Here is a 19,087-nt window from a genome sequence, read left to right as displayed (position 1 = left end):
CATTTCAGGTAAGTAATCTTTAAACTAAACTGCAGATATAGCAAGATATTAACCATGTACAGAAACAAACACAGGGAAGACAGAGAAACAAAATGTCAGGTTGGATTGCAGGAAAGACTACATAATAAAATGGATGGTGAGGCAAAGCAAAAGGGGAGAATAATGGACCAAGTAAAGAACAAAAATGTGTCTAGATAAGATCAAAATAGCTACAGCAAAATCATTACCAAATTGTTCCTCCAAAAAAGAACATTGGCAGAGGTTATCATCTGATTTGCTAAATTCAACTATCGTGTCTAAGTGAAAAATAATTTTCCATTCCCAACTTACACTCAGCTTCATCAGAACAACGAAATAGACTGAAGACAGAGTGTCTGACTTGGAATGGTACAAAAAGTTTAGATGATGTGCTGGGACACAGCATACTGACAAGTAATCATCTAATCTGCCTTCGGTCTCATTACATAGATGAAACTGTATCAGGAGCAGTTAATGCAACTTACTAAATTAAAATGTAAAGTTAACTACTGTACCACCCAAATGGTATGGGTGTTCTGGATGGTATGAGGAGAGAAGCACAGATGTTGAATCTCCCGTAGGTACACAAAAAGATGCTGTGGGAAGAGAAGGAGTGTTGAGGATGATTTAGAAGTGGACTAGGTTTGCAAAGAGAATGGTCTTGTCCAAATACTAAACTCAAGAGAAAGAAAGATATGAACAGAGTAACAAAACTAATAAATGTATTTGTTTCAACAGCTGATGAAGGAGCAGCTCTCCAAAAGCCAGTGCTTCCAAATAAACCCGCTGGACTATAGCCTAGTGTTGTGTGACTTTTAACTTCTCTCATCTAGTCCTTTAAACAGCAAGTGTATTATGTTCCACAGCAGTCCAGTCTGATTAGCAAAACTGGAACAGAATTTAAAGTTGCCACAGCAGGGAGTTTTACACCAAAGGTCTGGTTGATTCAAACCAACCCACAAAGCTGAAAGGATCAAGTACACCTTCTAAATTAGGTTCAATTAGGAAATACATTAGACAGCAAGGCATATTTAAACCAAATTGTTGACATCTCCCTCTCCAAAAAGAACAGATCCAAAATGCCGAATATCAACAATAAATCGATGCCACGTCAAACATGGTCCTACTGGAGTCAGACCAGTTGCTAAGAAGTACATTGATGTATTCTGCTGCTTCACAAGCAACGGGTAAGTGAAAGGCAGGCAGTGACTGGATTTGCAGGAGAGCTGACAACATTGGTACGAAGTAGAAAAGACACTTTGCTCATTTCAATTTACCATATGTTGCTGCCGTGCACCTTCATGGAAAACCCGCGGCGACATCCCGTCAAGCAAAGGCAAAACAAGACAAACTCTGCGAAGAGAATGCAACACTTGCCAACTTCGGGAATGCCCTGGACAGCCAAGAGCCAGCCCGGGGTCAGGGGTCAACCCTGGAGCCAAAGGTCAGCGTTTCACGCGAGCGTCGCTAACAGTCGGTCGGTTTGTGCTCCCGGGGGGGCGGATAGCGGGGACCCCCCCACACACACACACACACACACACCCGGGGGAGGGGGGGGTAGAGACTGGAGGGCGATCCAGAAGGAAGATTCCGGTCTGAAGTGAAATGTTGTCCTACCTGATGGCCGTCCATCCGCCGGTCGCTCGCTCGTTCCCTGACTGACTCAGCCCGTGCTCCCGCCCCCTCACTCCCGGAATATCTCTCTCTCTCTCACACACACACACATTCACTTACTCCTGAACTCTCTCTCTCTTTTCCTCTCCCCCTGTCTGTCTTTTCCCTTCCCTCCCTCTCTCTCTCTCTCTCTATCCCTGTGACTCTCTCAGTCCCGGAGCCTGTGAGTCTCTGCCTCTCCCGCTGTCCCTCACACGTACACTCCCTCAATCCCGGAGCCCCACACAGTGTCTGTCTCTGTGTGTGTGTGTGTGTCCCTCCCTCAGTCCCGGAGCCTCTGCCTCTGGAGGTGAGTCACCAGCTCCCACCATCGCGAGAGCCAGAAGCCGGCGGAGGCTGCCAACTCTCGCGAGAGGTGAGTGCTTTTGGTTCCATGGAGTGGGGTGCATTGGATCGGCAATGGGTGACTTTAGTAGGATGATGTATGTTGGTGTGGGTGAAGTGGAGTGAGGACTGTGTGTTTGGACGTATGTGGCCCTCAATTCAGTCGAACCGGCAGAAGGGGGTTGTAAAGCATGGGGAATATTGGGTTGGCTGGGCTGGTTGAATGGGATGTGTTGGGTTGGGTTGAGTGCGCGTGGAATATGATCAGTAGAATGGACTGTGTTGGATGGGATGGGATAGGAGATCTGTTGGTGTTAGGTGGGTCAGGCAAGGGGAGCTGTTGGTGTCAGGTTGAGTCTGGTTGTGTGCATTTGGTAGATTGATGTATGATGGATAGGCATGTATTGTTAAGGTGGGGTGGTACCAAGTGGAAATGTAGAGTGGGGTGAGGTAGGTCAGGGCAAGGCTTGTGTTAGGCTGAGTAGGGATGTGTGTGTTGGTATCAGGTCCAATGGGAGTGTGTTGGGTGGGTGCACTCTTGTGGGTTTGATTCAGTTAATGGTTTGGGTTCAGTTTGGGATTATGTTCAGTTGGGCAGGCAATGGGTTGGGTGGGATGAAGTATAAAAAACAAGAACCATGGATGCTATAAATCAGAAACACCAGAAATTGCTGGAAAAACTCAGCAGGTCCAGCAGCATCTGTGGAGAGAAATCAAAGTTTTGGGTCCAGTCTTCATCTTCAGAACTGAGATGAAATACGTTGGGTTGGGTGGAGTGCATTTTTTGGGATGGCTTGGGTGGGCAGAGCTGGGTTGTTTCAGATTGAGTTCAGTTGTTTTTTTTATTTGAGCACAGCAGGGGACAAGGCAGGGTTTGCAATGGAAGCTCTGTAACTGCGTAGCAACAAACTGGACAGAAGAATGGAGTTCGGTTAATACTGACAACATTCAGACACTATCAAAAATCAGCAATGGTACAGTTATGACTCTGGGTCAGAAAGTGGTGTGTTGAAGTCCAACTCCTAAAACTGGTACACTTAAATCTAGCCTGACATTTCAAGTAATGGATGTAGGTTTGCTCGCTGAACTGGAAGCTTCATTTTCAGACATTTCATCACCATACTAGGTAACATCTTAAGTGAGCCTCCAAATGAAACAGTGGTGATGTAGCCCACTTTCTATTTATATGTTTGAGTTTCTTTGGGATGGTGATTCCATAGGAAATGATGTCCCAATCAGAAATGTCATCACCAACCCAAGGGAACTCAAACACATAAATAGAAAGCGGGCTACACCACCAGTGCTTTATTCGGAGGCTTACTGACAACAAGCAAAACTAAATTCAACTACAAAAACCTTGCAAGAACTGTAACAAACACTTCATTGGACAACTGGCAGAAAACTAGCCACCAGGATGCACAAACATCAACTAGCCACAAAACAACATGCCTCACTCTCACTAGTATCCTTACATACAGATGAGGAAGCACACCACTTTGACTGGGGCAACATATCCATTCTAGCACAAGCCAAACAGAGACACGCACAAGAATTCCAAGAAGCATGGCATTCCAAATGGAACTCTATCAACAAACACATTGACTTGGATCCCATTTACCACCCCCTGAGAAAAAGAACAGGAAATGACATTGCCACAAGAAATGATGTCACCACAGAAAATGACATCACCAACCCAAGTAAACTCAAACATATAAATAGAAAGCGGGCTACACCACCAGTGCTTCATCCAGAGGCTTACTGAAGATGTTACCTAGTATGGTGACGAAATGTCTGAAAATAAACTTATCAGCTCAAAAAGCAAACCTATATCCAGAACCTCAACCTGAGCTACAAATCCTCTCAAAACTCACTAATTTCAGGTAATGCGTATTTATATTATTCTTTGAAAAGATCTGATATCACTATCAAGGCCAACATTTATTGTCCTTTATTAATTTCTTTTTGAGAAGGTGATGGTAAGCAACCTTGTTGAACTTCTGCAGTCCATATAGGTGGATCCACAATGCTGTTAGACAGGGGGTTCCAGGAATTTTACCCAATTACTTTGAAGTAATGATATATAGTTCTAATGCAAGGTAATGTAGCTAAGAGCAAAATTTTAGATGGTGCTTTTTCCCATATGTCAACTTGCATTGCCCTTAGAGAAGTCAGTTAGTTCAGTTGGCTGGACAGCTTGTTTGTGAAGCAGTGTGGCTCAAGTAACATGCATTCATTTCCTGTATTGGCTGAGATTACCATGAAGGCCCCACCTTGTTAACTGTTCACCATGCCCCATGCCTGAGGCATGGTGATCCTTGGGTTAAACTCATCACCAATTGCCTCTCTTCATGAAAGAGCAGCCCTATGGTTCTCCAGGACTATGGCAATTTGTGGGTTTACAAGCTGTTGCTGATTGGTTTCAGGGTTTCTTTTAAATATCAGACTCACCAATGCCACTGTGCATCAGAGGTGAGGGGATTGAATCTTCAAGGTGGTGTATGGGTGACAATCAAGCTGGTTGCTTTGTCATATGTGATGTCAGGCTTCTTGAGATATATTAGAGCTGCACTCATCTAGTGGAAACTATTCCATCACATTCCTGACTTGTGTCCTGTAGATATTGGACAGGCTGTGTTGACAGGCAGGAGGTGAAATACTTGCCACAGAAATCCCATCTGAGGTAGTGCTGTACTGTTAAGAGATCTGTCTTTATAATGATACATTAATATTGTATCCCGGTCTGACCTCCCAGGTTACATACAAAATCCATGACCCTAATTTGAAGATGAGTCGGGGAGTTATCCTTCAAATCCTGACCAATATTTATCCCTCCGTCAAAATCAAAAAAATATATTTTATATGATCATACCATTGCTGTTTGTGAGAGTTTGCTGTTTACAGATTGGCCACTGTGTTTCCTTCATTATGACAATGACCATGCTTCGAGAGCACTTCAATGTCTCCAGAGAATTTTGAGGCATCCTGAGATCTTCAGGCGCAATATAAATGCAAGTTTTTGATCTATTTATCATTGTATTCAGTAATTTTCCTTCAAAAGGCCAATCTGTTGTGATTTGAATAACAAATTTCCAAAAATGTAGCTGGGTTTGTAACCTTGTAATGGAAAACTTTGAGATTCCTTTCTGCACAAGGGACTTTATAGCAATGCTTGTTCTTGATTCTTCAGTTTTAAAGTCACTTCTACCACCTCCCAATTAGCGTTTGCATCTTTTAAACTCTGTAAATAATCCTTAATCAAATATCTACTGAAGGTGAGGGGCAACATATATGGTAAATTACTTCATTGATGAAATTGTGTCACATTGTGCTCCTACGAGACATTTAAACATATTAAAGACACTATTTTAACCACACCTTTTTGTGCTATATTCATTGGTGATTATTTATTTCCTGTATCCTTGAAAATCTATATTGTCCTTATTATTGAAAAAGTTAAAAGTTTATTTTTAAACAAAATATAAAACTGGCCCCAATTCTCTTCCCCTCTCACTCACATGTCCTTTATTTTTCAGCACAAAACAGATCCTCATTATGTTGCAATTGCGCTTTTACATTTAGTTGTTAGGCCAATTAATCCAGTTTTGAGTTATGGCAGCTTTTCATCAGTTGGAGTTATAGACAGTTGTCTGCATTCACACAATTATCAACATATCTGTGGAGCAAACTGACATGGTGTGATTTTGGCAGATGACAAGTTACTGCTTAAACAGAATTCAACTTGCCTTCATTATTTAGTAAATAAATAAATCACTTTGTGTAGCTGTAGGTCAAAAAGTCCAAGGTCTGATACTCCAGTTTTCAAGATGAATGATTGAATCAAACCTGACTATATTGATGCCCATTCTGTTGTTAGTTGATAATTATAATGGATTTTGCATTGTAAATGTGATCTGCGGAAGCAATACAGAAGCCTTGTATTTTTATCGTGCCTTTCACAACCTCAGAACATTGCACAATATTTTATGACCAATGACATACATTTGAAATGCAGTTACTGTCATATTATAGAAAGTGCAACATTCGATTTGTGGACAGCAAAATGCTATGGCTGGCATATTCTAGACTGTGACTGATCAAGAGTCTGAGTGGGAAAATAAACACAGCAGGGTAAGAGATGTCTCATGAGATGTGTGATGGGGAAATTGTGAGTAAATTCTTGTTAGACATTCCAAAAAAATCTTAAAAGATTAGCTTGCCACAGTCATTTGTCAGTTTCACAGCTGGGTGCAAAGTATAAGCAGATCTGAGAGCACTTTTCACCCAGCTGTGACTCTGAGAGAGCATAGGAGTGCCGGAACTTAAAAAAGGGTTTGGTTAAAAAAAAAGTCAGAGGGCAACCTCAGCTGCTATTTCCAATGCCAAGTAAGAATTCAGAATGTGAAAATAGAGTTCTTCCCATAATAAAAGGAAAATACTAAATGCTCAAGATCATAAGTAAAATAAACGTGCTGGAGAAACTCAGCAGGTCTGGCAGCATTTGTGGAGAGAGTAATAGCGTTAACATTTCGAGTCTGATATGACTTCTTCAGACCTCTTCCCGTGTTTCCCATGTTTTGCTAAACTTTAATAGAGGCAGTCATAATTGGACAGGGTCATACAGCATGGAAATAGACCCTCCAGACCAACTCATCTGTATGGACCAGACATCCCATCTGACCTTGTCTCATTTGCCAGCATTTGGCCCATATCCCTCTGAAGCTTTCCGATTCATGCATCCATCCAGATGCCTTTTAAATGTCATAATTGTATCCACCTCTACCATTTCCTCTGGCAACTCATTTCATGCACATGCTACCTTCTGTGAGAAAAAGTTACCCCGACATCTCTATGACTCATATCCCCTCTCACCTTAAACCTCTGCCCTCCAGTTTTGGACTTACCCACCTGCGGAAAAAGACATTGGTTATTCACCCTATCCATGCCGCTCATGATATTATAAACCTCTAAGGTCACCCCTCAGTTTCCGATACTCCAGGGAAAAAAGCCCCAGCCTATTCAGCCTTTCCCTATAACTCAAACCCTCCAGTCTTGGCAACATCCTTGTAAATCTTGTCTGTACCCTCTCAAGTTTAACAACATTCTTCCTATTGAAGAGTCACCAAACTTGTACAGAGTATTCCGGAAGAGTCCTGTACAACCGCAACATGACGTTCCAATCCCTATACTCAATGTTCTGACCAATGAAGGCAAGCATACTAAATGCCTTCTTTGCCACCCTATCTGCCTGTGACTCCACTTTCAAGGAACTGTACATCTGTCATGTTCTTTTACAATCACCTTAAACGTGTGACCTCTAACTAGTAACCCAACAGCTCCTGAAAAATAACTAGGCAAATGTGAGGACTGCAGATGCTGGAAAACAGAGTTTAGATCAGAGTGGTGCTGGAAAAGCACAGCAGGTCAGGCAGCATCAGAGGAGCAGGAAAATCGACGTTTCAGGCAAAAGCCCTTAATCAGGAATGGAGGGAGGGACCCTCCAGGGTGGAGAGATAAATTGGGGTGGGGGGTGCTGGGGAGAAAGTAACAAAGAATAGAACAGGTGAATGGGGAGGTGGGGATGGAGGTGATAGGTCAGAGAGGAGGGTGGGGGAAGGGAGCAAAGAGTACAATAGGTGAATGGGGGTGAGGATGGAGGTGATAGGTCAGAGAGGAGGGTGGAACGGATAGGTGGGAAGGGAAATTGGCAGGTAGGACAGGTCATGAAGACAATGCTGAGCTGGAAGGTTGGAGCTGGGGTGAGATGGGGGAAAATTTCAACCTATAAGCTCAGGTCGATTCAACCTACTCCGATATAAAATATCCCATTTTGTGGCTGCTATTCCAAAACAGGGCTGTTGTTGACCTTGGACTTTGTCCAAGAAAGGTCAAAAGTCACACAACACCAGGTCATAGTCCAGCAAGTTTATTTGAAATCACAAGATTTCGAAGTGCAGAAAGTCGAAGAAAACAGCTCCTTGGAGATTCTAGCTTGTTTGTTTGAAAATGCTTACCCTTTCCCTTCATCTGTCTAAGTCAGGCAAAGCCAAGGTGCAAATACAATTTTCAGCACTGTCCAACTCAATCTTCTAAACAAATCTTGATTCTCAATTTGCTAATACATTTGTGTTGATGTATGTAATTTTGTTATTTCAAATTATGAATTCGGTTAATCACCTTCATTCCCCCTTTATGGTTATCTTACTGGCAAATCAAACATTTTACTTGAGGATTTGCTGTGGACTTTACTCTGTCATTGGTTCTGATAATTATGCCTTGGAAGACAAAAGCAACAGTTGAAATAGTACTTTTGAACTTGTGTTATTTCAGCATTGTCCATCAAATTTGCATCTGTTGTTACAGTTTGTTCACCAGTCTGCATTGGCACGTGAACAATTTCAGTTAAAATTGATCAGTGAACTTAAGTGGGTTGTACTGCTCATTCTTTTTCTCCTCTCCACCTACTCGCAAATTTTTCTGCTTTCTGTCATCTGAATTTCCTTCAGTAATAATTGAACTGATTTCCAAACCTGATAATCCTGTGTCATCACTGGTTTCACAATGAGATCGCTGAACATCCTGACTGAGGCCCTCTGTACACCTGCCAATCCCTAAAAGTCCTTGCCAGGTCATCTTCCTGAAGGGAAGCTGAAATAGCTAGTCTTCTATCATAGCTGATAATGTGTTGCTGGAAAAGTGCAGCAGGTTAGGCAGCATCCAAGGAGCAGGAGAATCGACGTTTTGGGCATGAGCCCTTCTTCAGGAATCTATCATACACTATTAAGTCATCTCTGATTGTGAAATGCTATTAATACTCAAAGTATGGGTTCTTGGCTGACTCACGAGACTTTTCGTCTGGCCATCTTTCAACACAATACCTGTGAATGCTGTTTTTTTTTTTCTGTTTCTACAACTGTGGTATTTGATCTGATTAAGACAGTGACACTTAGTATCACCTGATATTAAGCTTAAAATAAATGAAATGTCCATTGATGTAGAGGATCTGTCAAACTCTAGTAAATTGAATCTCAAGTTTCTCCAAGTAATGCATTGGTTATCTTTTCTCACCACATTAACATCTTTGTATGAATAGCCATTTGACATTTATTGCTGTATAACTTTGAAAGTGACCTATTATTTTACAGATTATAATCCAAGCTGATGTTACAAATGGCCAAGTCAGATCCCAGAACTAAATCTGGCTTGGTGAATTTTTAATTTGGCAATCTTTCACTGAAATATAAGCCCACAAGTCTACACATTTGTATAATAAACTTGTATCTTATTGTTAACACTAAAGAAAGAAAAATTGTTTGGTTTATTTTATTCCACATAAATATATAACAGTTTGAAAGGTTTCAAAACATGTGGCGAAACAAAAACCCATCTGCTCCCCAATGCTGAATACTTTTAAGAAATAAATAGATTTCTCAAGGGTAATGATATCAATGGATATGGGTGGGAGTGGGAGTATTCTTTTGAAATAGACAATCAGTCAGGATAATGTTGAATGGCAGTATGGGCTTGATGGCTGAAGGGCCTTTTCATGTTTATTTTCTGTGTTTCCAAAGCTTTTTAGTTCAATGGTATCTCAAAGCTGCTTTAACATTTTTCCCAAGTAGATTCTTACAATTTCAATATCACAATGTTGATTTATTTTCCTTCTCTTAAAGCATACAATTCCATAAAATAGTGATGCTGTATCTAATTACTGGTAAGTAGTGTTTCCCTGTAAACTTGCTGTCAAAATGGAGGTCTCCCACCTTTTGCAGGCATAATGATGTGACCACTTTTCTATGGCAAAATGGACAGTTTCCTGCCTTCAAGGCCTAATAAACAATGCCTGCTTTTTTGCCAAATCTTCTCCAAATCAAGCCTGTAGTGAGGTTTTCAATTAAAGATCTCTTGCAGTTATCACAACCTTAATAAACTTCTTACAATCTTCTGTTATACTCTGCTGCATCTTTAATTTGATCCTTTGTCAGCTGAATTCCAATTTGAGATTGGGGTGTCTTGGCTCCAATCGTCTTTGCTTGACTGGGTCTCAGGGTCTATTGGTTTAGAGTGCTAGAGGAAAACCAATAGTGAGTCTTAACAAGAAAAGGCTCTTGGCTTGAAGAAGATGTAGTGTATTGCATCATTAGAACAGATGGTGCTCAATGCAGTCTCCAATGTTAACTGTTTCTAAACCATTTCCTTCTACAATAATCACAAAGATGATTTAGGCTTCTTTGCCTCACTGTCAGGTGTGTCCTGCAGGAAAGTGAGGGAGCACAGAAGGGAGGAAGAGTAATCCTTCTCCTTCTGGCTCCATGTAAAGGGAAGGGTGAGGAAAACAGCATTTACATTTTGTTTTAGGCCTCCAAAGGACCGCTCTCATGAACCATAATCCAGAACAGAGCTCCAGAGTTACATGTTTCCAGTAAGATCATCAAGTAAGCATCAGGCCCCTTACGTGTATACCCAAATCCTACATAGCTCCAACACATACTGACTGTTACAGGTATACAGTTCTGTAGTGTCAATCTATACTTAAGCCCTCAACTGACTCTTCTTCATGTAGGGAAAGACATAGCACAGATAGTTGCTGACAGAGGGAACTTCACGTGAATCAAAATATACATGAACTGTTCAGACAGGGTCATCTGATCATTGTCAAGTTTGGAACAAAGTCCGATTTTTCATGTTCCCCAGACCAAAGGGACTGTGGTCAATTATTAATTCTATTTAATTGTTCCAACCCATATAAGAATAAGAAATATCACAGTTTGAGATCAGCTGTTCTTCTTCTTTGCATTGTGCCAGGTGTTGCGTCGATAGACCAAGTTATCTGGGGGCTGGGAATTGGAAAGTTGATGTTGAATGCATGAAACTAAGGATCTGTGGAGAACCTTGTTTTATTCAAAGACCATATAAACTATCTTTATATTCCTTGGATTGGTATATAGGGCTACAATCTTATCAATAAAACAAAGAACTACATCTTTACAAAATCCAAATGCATAATCCAGTGGCACGGTGGTTGGCACTGCTGCCTCACAGCGCCAGAGACCTGGGTTCAATTCCCAGCTCGGGCAACTGTCTGTGTGGAGTTTGCATATCCTCCCCGTGTCTGTGTGGGTTTTCTCTGGGTGCTCCGGTTTCCTCCCACAGTCCAAAAATGTGCATGTTAGGTGAATTGGCCATGCTAAATTGCCCGTAGTGTTAGGGGAATGGGTAAATATAGGGAGAATGGGTCTGGGTGCGTTGCTCTTCGGAGCGTCGGTGTGGACTTGTTGGGCAAAAGGGCCTGTTTCTACACTGTAAGTAATCTAATCTAATTTTATGATTCAAATGTCACATAATTCATCCCATTTATTACAAATCCATTTTCCAATAAAACTGCTAAAAGAGCGGTAATTGCCAGAGGTATGTCCATCAACCAGTTGTGTTGAATACATGTATATTTAAGGAATTTTTTTTTAAATGTGGAAATTTTTTAACTACTTGGATATAGTCTGGATTAAAATGGGCCTCCTCATGTGATTTATTGGAAGTGAAGCTAACCATTTTAAGTGCCGAGTGGTTTACCTGCTTCTTACAGGAAATCCAGCAACTTTGAAAGCTTTGCTTAGCTGTTTCACTAAAGAGATCAAAGCTGGAGTTTATTGCCTTAATTAGTGAAAAAAAATCTGATTTTGAGAAGACTAGTGGCCTCTGTACAGATGGCTGCCTAGCAACCCTCTCTGGAGTTCTGTTCTGTAGACCCAGGAGTCGGAAAAGCAGTTGGGGAGTTGCATGTTTCTGAAAAGCTGGACTGTGACCATGTTTGAGAGACTTGCATCCAAGTTGGTTGGAATCATAACTGGGCATTTATCATTAATCTATTGCTGTCAGCAATTCAGCTTCATTGAAAGGAAAGCATGGATGGGAGAAGTCTTCGCAGTCATTTCCAGATCCTTGATCCTTTGGGGTTGTTTTCCCTTTTCCCTTTTTTAAAAGAACATTGCATCTGCAGAAATTTGCCTTTTTAAGTTGTGTGAATATGTCCATGTGTTGAATAAAGGACACGTAATTTTGATTCCCAATCATAGTTTTTACATTAAGAACAAGTTTTGTTCATATGAAATGGCTTATTTTGAGTTTGTTAAAGCAACCAGATGGATGTTTATTTTTGAAAGTAGTACTAAAGAGGAACAATATCCATTTTAGTAATTGAATCAACGTATTAACACTAATGGTGCAACTGGTGGAGTAGTGGGGCTTGATTATTAGCATTTTCCTCCTATTGCATTTGTAACACAGCATCCTGTAGTAACATTGCCTAGCATACAAAATTGATTTTAGAAAATGAATCAAAGAAGCAGTGAAACCTGAGTAAATAAAGCAATCTGTGATGAACTGAAATGAAAGATAACTTTTACTGAAAAAAAGCAGTTTGGTAAAACAGACATCCAAACTGTAAGAATGTAAGAACATTAGTATTGTTTGAAATCTTGGTGATGACCTATTTTGCAAATTGGAATTGAAAGTTTTTGAATAATAAGATGTTTTCAATAAATCAGTCGCTGTGTAGTGTATAATACTATACTGAAGCTCAGATTAGAACAGAATTCCTCTGATACTGTAGTGAACATCATAGCCCAGATATTACTGCTGATAATAATGTGCAAAGCTTCATAATTACTTTTGAAATTACTTTTGAAATTTCTGTCTCTGCTATTTTTGCAAAGTAGTTAAGTTTTTAAAGCTGATATCACAGTAACTTTTTGAGTTATATTTTTATTTTTCTAATTCTCCTCAGTATATATAATTATTCTGTCTGTATAATGTTATTTTGGGAGCTGCAGTTTATAATTCTTCTCCAATTCCAACCTGATCAGCATTCCATCCCTGCAAAGCAAAGACTTGAAGCCAGCAGAGGCAAAGGGAACATTTCATTCAACAACAGCAACAAAACTGCTCCTGACACATTTTGGATGATTTGGCATTTACTAATATGATCTGGCAAAGCTACGATGGAAAATCTAGCTCTAAGTGCATTGTTAGCAATTAAACAATAATTAAATTCTGGTATTTCAGCCCTGTCTTACCTAACACGTCAGCCTGTGTTTATGTCTAAGTTGGCACTGGCACAAACCCCAATCTGTGTCACCGACTGCGTCTGTTGTAAATGAGGTTCTGCAATGAAACAAACAGTTCTGTGATTTCCAGGATGCAATCAGTGATACAGGAAGTTATTTGAGACCCAGCGACAGGCATAAAGACCGCAAGTTGTGAAGTTGCAAATGCATTGCAACTGGTTGTGGTCATATCATCTCGTAAAATCTTGCTGGGACTCTGCCCAGTACCACAACTAAAACCAATTACAGGAAATCTTTTAAATTTTAAATTGATCTGTTGAAATAGTGCCTGATTCCTTATTAGATGCCTGTCTCGTCACCAGTATACATTTTTCATGTGGGCGTCCTGACAGTGAATGTATAAGTTGTCCTGTTCAAACCTGTTCCTGCATGTAATATGGTAACTTTTTCACCCAAGGAGTGGTTACAATGTAGACCTCAGTGCATAGGTTTGGAGGTGCCAGGGACTGATTGAGGCAATTGGTATAGGTTCATTTCAGGAGAAGTTAAATAAACGTAAAGGGGAGAGAATCAGGATCTGCTGATGGGGAGAAATTCAGAGGGGTGAAGAGAAGGCTTATGTGTAGAATAAATAGTCATATTGCCTCGAAGTTTCATAGTCTGTTTCAGATTGATCTGGTTTGCTGAACAGCCTGCATGTTGTGTATTTTTATGGGTAAATCTCCAAGAATTGATGACATTCCACTGGGAAAAAAATCAACTACAGAAGGACTACCACAGTTCAGAAACTCTGTCGCTTCTGCTAATTCTGGAATATTGGCATTGTCCCTAAAGATTGAAATATGCTTCCATAACTCACATTTACCAATGGAATGGAAGCAAGTTAATCTGTGACAGACATTGTGGTATTTTAATTTTTCTCCAGAACATCAAGTCTCAACAGGATTGTCAATCCCCTGACAGACTCGATGTACCTGAAATCAAAAGTGGCTTTTGTGCTGGCAGAGGAATGATTGCTGTGATATTTGCAGTGTGCCATCCTGATGCAGAATGATATCCTTTCAGATGCTTTTCCTGTCATCACAATCCATAATACACATTTTAACTCCATTCATAAGTCCTGCTATTTTGGGAGGAACCTGTCCAACAGCACGATATTGGATGCAATATCACCTATCCCCAGGCAAAAGCAAGTTCAATATTCAGCAGGCTCACTCAGAGACTTTCCAGCATTGGAGTTTGTTTTGAGACTAATTCGATATCTGCCAAACAGTGGTTCACAAAACATCTCTCTTATTGGCATTTAACAAAGCAACAAAATGCAATCCACCTTCACAGCTTCAGATTGGCAACATGAGGCAAAATTCCAAACACTTTGGTACTTATAAGGTCTATATATACCTGGTAGTTAGAGCATGCTCGTTAGAGCTCAGCCTTACTGTTTTGGTTTGCTTGAAGGATCCCAGCATACCAAATTCAGTACTCCACATTTGGCAGAGCACAGAAACACACAGCATAAGATATCCCAATCTTAGAAATAAAGATATTCTGAAAGCCACTGCCAAATCTTATAATTTGAACTCTGCCACATGGAATAGAACAATCCTGAATAGTTCTAAATGAAGATGTGTCATCAGGTAATGAGTTGAAGAGTCTAGAGTTGGATCCCTACAAATCTTGTGGCACATTGGCTCAGTGGTTAGCATTTCTGCCTCACAGCACCAGGGACCTGGGTTCAGTTCCACCCTCGGGCGACTGTCTTCATGGAGTTTGTACATTCTCCTTATGTCTGCATGAGATTCCTCTAGGTGCTCCAGTTTCTTCCTACAGTCCAAAGATGTGCAGGTTAGGTGGATTGACCGTGCTAAATTTCCCCATAGTGTCAGAGATGTGCAGGATAGGTAGATTAGCCATGGGAAATGCAGGGTTTCAGGGATATGGTAGCGGGGTGGGTCTGGGTGGGATGCTGTTGGGAGGATTAGTGTGGACTCGATGGGCCAAATGGCTTACTTCCACACTGTAGGGATTCTAAGTCAAAGGAAGCTGGTGTGAAGCCAGTGCTGTCAGCCAACTCTTCAACAGTGTTATATTTGCAATCAATCTGCAAAGCAAGATTTAGTTCAACATCAGAACTGAGTTTACACCAACCTCTATGGTGAACAATTGGTTTCCTTGCTGAATGTTCAATGAAGCCATGGAAGGATTCAACATCAAACATTGCTGTGTTTGGTAAACAGGATTACATTGTTCACACTTGCCTTATACCTGATCCTCACTGGCTTCTTGTTGTGACTATTTAACAGGCAGAGGCTGACCATGCAGAGAAGAACATTATTGGACTCCAGTGGGCAATATACAATGGTGTCATTCAAGAGGTAATGTTATTTCATCTCTCACGGTGCTTGCCTTGTGCATTGTTCCAAATATCACTATAATGGGAAGAAGCAGCAAGACGAGGTGAGAGTCTCCTTCCAAATCAAAAAAAAACTGGAGATTTCCTGGGACCCCATAGGGAATCTTGGGCCCTGGGCTTCCTTCCACCAATTAGGTTGAACCTTTCATCTTTCCCTTCATGATGTTCTGTATCTTTATTGCTTTTATTGTGATATTATTTGAGTTTGTAGCTTTTATTTATTCTTGCTTATATCTAGTAATTAGTAATATCCTTGGTATTGTTGTCTCAATATGCTAATTATGACTGGCTTCAGTGACCAAAGAATTACTTGTCCTTAAATCACCTTGCAGAAAATACGCCCTGATCATTATTCCTTGATTGGGAATGTCTCTGTAGTTCTCAATGGCTATCACCAACCACCAGAGAAATAAAAGAAAATGGCATTAAGTCGATCATGTTTTAATGTCAATGTAACTCAAACTACAAATCATGGGTTCATCCTTAGACAATTAGTTCCATTGGATTTATCATTGAACTCATGTTAGTGAAATATCATTAGTTTTTATGATTTATGGCGAGCTTTCACTAAGATAATTCTTTGCAATCAGTTTATGACATTCATTATTCAATGGAAAATACACGTCATTTTACTCGACAATCAACGAATCGTTTTAATAATCTGTCAATCACTGTCAAATTAGTGTTTCACAGCAAATATTATCACATCAAAACAGAGACTGACAAGCATTGAATTCCTTCTCACACAGTTAGTGAATATAAAAGAGACCCAAACTGAGTGCAATTGCCATATATGTTCGGATAGTTCTTATGTACAGTATAGGAAAGTAAAAAGAATTGTTCTATTATAGAATGTCCAAAAGTACTTCAAAGAACTACCTTTGAAATGCAGTTTTTGGTATTTTGTGAACAGGTTAAATACGTAAAATTGCCTCAGTCTTAGCACAGTAAAGGGCTGTTCCCTTATTACAGAGAAGCGAATGATGGTATTTGAACCTGAAGGTCACCATGCCTCAGGCAAGGGGAGAAATTGGGAAGGACAGCTTTTCGTAATAACTTCAGCTGGTGTAGGAGTTGAACCGGCTTTTTTGGTGTCACTGTGCAATGCAAACCAGCAGTCCAGCCACCCAGCTGCCAGATGTGCTGAGTTTCTCCAGCACTTTGTGTTTTTATATCAGATTCCTAGGTGCAATATTTTGCTTTTACTTTAATGCTCTAGGTTTTTGGAAGAATGTTGCTCAGATTTCCCGGCAGTTCTTGAAATAAACAAACATAAAAACAATTGGCCAATGTCACCTTCAAAGGGTAGCACACCTTACAATCAAGGTTATTGGCTATGTCCTTCCTGTTGCAGCCTGAGCACATCCCAGTAAATACGTTTGGACAAATGAAGCTATGGAAATAATTGCATCAGTTTCGGAGCCCTGACAATTCATAGCTAAACATCCATGCGTGCAGTCAGTTTACAGATTTTAACTTGGAGGATGACGCTGCTGTTAAGCAATGGAACACGCAGGTACGCGTAGAAACAGCGTCGCAATGCTCCATGACTGTCACCCGACAGGGAATGAGGTGCCTGTGTCAAAGATGGGCTTTGCTCATATATTCACAACACTGAAACAAGCTCCGCTGGGTTCCCACTAATGAAAAACTGCATCAGAACAAAGTCAACCATGGCATCAGTTGACGAGGATCAACGCAGTGAATACTGATTTGTTATCGCTATGGTTTTCAATGAAAACAGTAAACACTCAATATAACAAAGAGTGCCTTGAACGATTAAAAGTTAGGAAGTTCACTTTGTCAGCTGTTCCTCGGATTGGCTCCAGTGGGATGGAATCTCCGTAACGATGGTTGTTGTTTGTGTCAGAGAAAGTCGGATAACCCTCCTGGTAACACCATTATTTGCAGAATAATTTGCTGTGTGTTCATCTCAGGTCATTGTATAATTCAGACTGCTCGCTGAGAAGCCAATCACTATATGCAGCTCCCTCTGCTGATGTAACCCAAAGATGCACGTTCAAACTCCCGTCAATCAAAGGTGTACCTGGCATTGCATCAGACGCATATTAAGAAAGAGACACTTGCAGTGCTGTAACACCTTTACTGCCACTGACGTTAAAGAGAGTGAAACCACACCCAATGAAGTATTATTTAGAAGTGTATTTACTGTAGTAGTCAAGGAAACACAGCTGCTAATTTGTATTCGGCCAGCTCCCATAAACAGCAATGTGATAGAATAGATAATCCATTTCTTTGAGGAGTAAACATTGAGGTATAAAGTTGGGTGTCCGTATGCACCAGTCATTGAAGCTACACATAAAATGCAGCAGGCAGTAAAGAAGGCAAATAGTACGTTGGCCTTCATAGCCACATTCTTGATGAAGGGCTTATGCCCGAAATGTTGATTCTCCTGCTCACCTGATGCTGCCTAACCTGCTGTACTTTTCCAGCCCCACACTTTTTGACTCTCTGATCTCCAGCATCTACAGTCCACACATTCTCCTTCATAGTGAGAGGATTTGAATACAGGGCTGAAAATGGAAGGGCTCATGCCCGAATTTGAATACAGGAGCAGGAATGTCTTGCTGCAATCGTACAGGCCTTGGTGAGACAAAACCTGGAATATTGTGTGCGGTTTTGGCCTCCTTATCTGAGAAAGGATATTCTTACATCCAGGGAGCACAAAGGTTACCAGACTGATTAGTGGGATGGCAGGCCCTATCTATGAGAGGTTGAATCAGTCGGGATAATATTTGCTGGAGTTGACAAGAATGGGGTGTTGGGTGCGGGGTGATCTCTGGCTAAAGATATGGTGAAAATGCCAGAAAAAAAACTTAAGTTGGATGATCTGCCATGATCATAATGAATGATGAAGCAGGTTCAAATGACCAAATGCACTACTCCTCCTATTTTCCATGTTTCGACCTTTTTTATTTCTATGATTCTTTGGGTTTTTTTACACCTATGAAAGCAGGCAACTGGGGTCTTGGTTTAACATGTCATCTGAAAGACAGCCCCTCAGTGCAATGCTCCCTCATTACTGCACTTTTTGTGCTCAATGCATCTATGAATTCAAAATGAAATTTCAAGTTTTATCCATGATGCCAGATTAACAAAACCTGACAAGAACATCACTAAATGTGCTACGTGTAGTCCATTTCCAGAATGACAAAATAAAAGGTGAAGAAATTGTATTGAACTTCATTAGGCCATTCTTGGAATACTATTTATGGTTCTCCATATTACAGGTAGGATGTAGATTCACTGTAGAAAGTGAAGAAGAAAGCTAAAAAACTGTGATGTCAGAACTGAGTTGTTATACCCTTCAGGAAGAATTGATCAAACTGATCCTCTTTTCCCGAGAAAAGCGAAGGCTAAGGAGAGAAGGAATAGGAGTTTTTAAAATTATGAAGAGACCCACTTTCACTTTATCTATACAGAAAACTCCAGAGGGAATTAACTTCCAGTACACTGTTTTTAAAAATTTCATATAAGTAAATAATAACAAGGAAAGAAATTCTGACCTCAAAACATTATTAAAGCTAGGACCAAATTACTGGAGGTGTTGAAATCTTAATCTGAACTATCAACATCC

At 40.6% G+C, this 19,087-nt stretch overlaps 1 protein-coding gene and 1 long non-coding RNA gene across 4 annotated transcripts in view; one reads left to right on the top strand and one right to left on the bottom strand.

Moving 5' to 3' along the window:
- The window catches only part of LOC122541943 (ubiquitin carboxyl-terminal hydrolase 54), a 135,640-nt gene extending 133,880 nt beyond the window's left edge, over positions 1-1,760 (bottom strand). For 2 of the 3 annotated variants that reach the window (XM_043679225.2, XM_043679229.2), the window contains exon 1: positions 1,636-1,760. The gene's annotated coding sequence lies outside the window, so the exon portion shown is untranslated. Of the gene's footprint in view, positions 1-1,295; positions 1,485-1,635 lie in introns of those variants that run through there. The other variant, XM_043679226.2, reaches the window with a different exon arrangement.
- A 149-nt stretch (positions 1,761-1,909) lies between these two features.
- LOC148137421 (uncharacterized) overlaps positions 1,910-19,087 on the top strand; it is a 101,312-nt gene continuing 84,134 nt past the window's right edge. The window contains exons 1-2 of the long non-coding RNA XR_015754223.1: positions 1,910-2,047; positions 15,380-15,451. This is a non-coding gene — a long non-coding RNA (uncharacterized LOC148137421). The remainder of the gene's footprint in view (positions 2,048-15,379; positions 15,452-19,087) is intronic.

The sequence above is a fragment of the Chiloscyllium plagiosum genome, unplaced genomic scaffold (assembly GCF_037043375.1).
Source record: "Chiloscyllium plagiosum isolate Xiang-an unplaced genomic scaffold, Cpla_swu_hap1 HiC_scaffold_43, whole genome shotgun sequence".
NCBI classification, from domain to species: domain Eukaryota; kingdom Metazoa; phylum Chordata; class Chondrichthyes; order Orectolobiformes; family Hemiscylliidae; genus Chiloscyllium; species Chiloscyllium plagiosum.
This window is presented reverse-complemented; position numbering and strand designations above follow the sequence as displayed.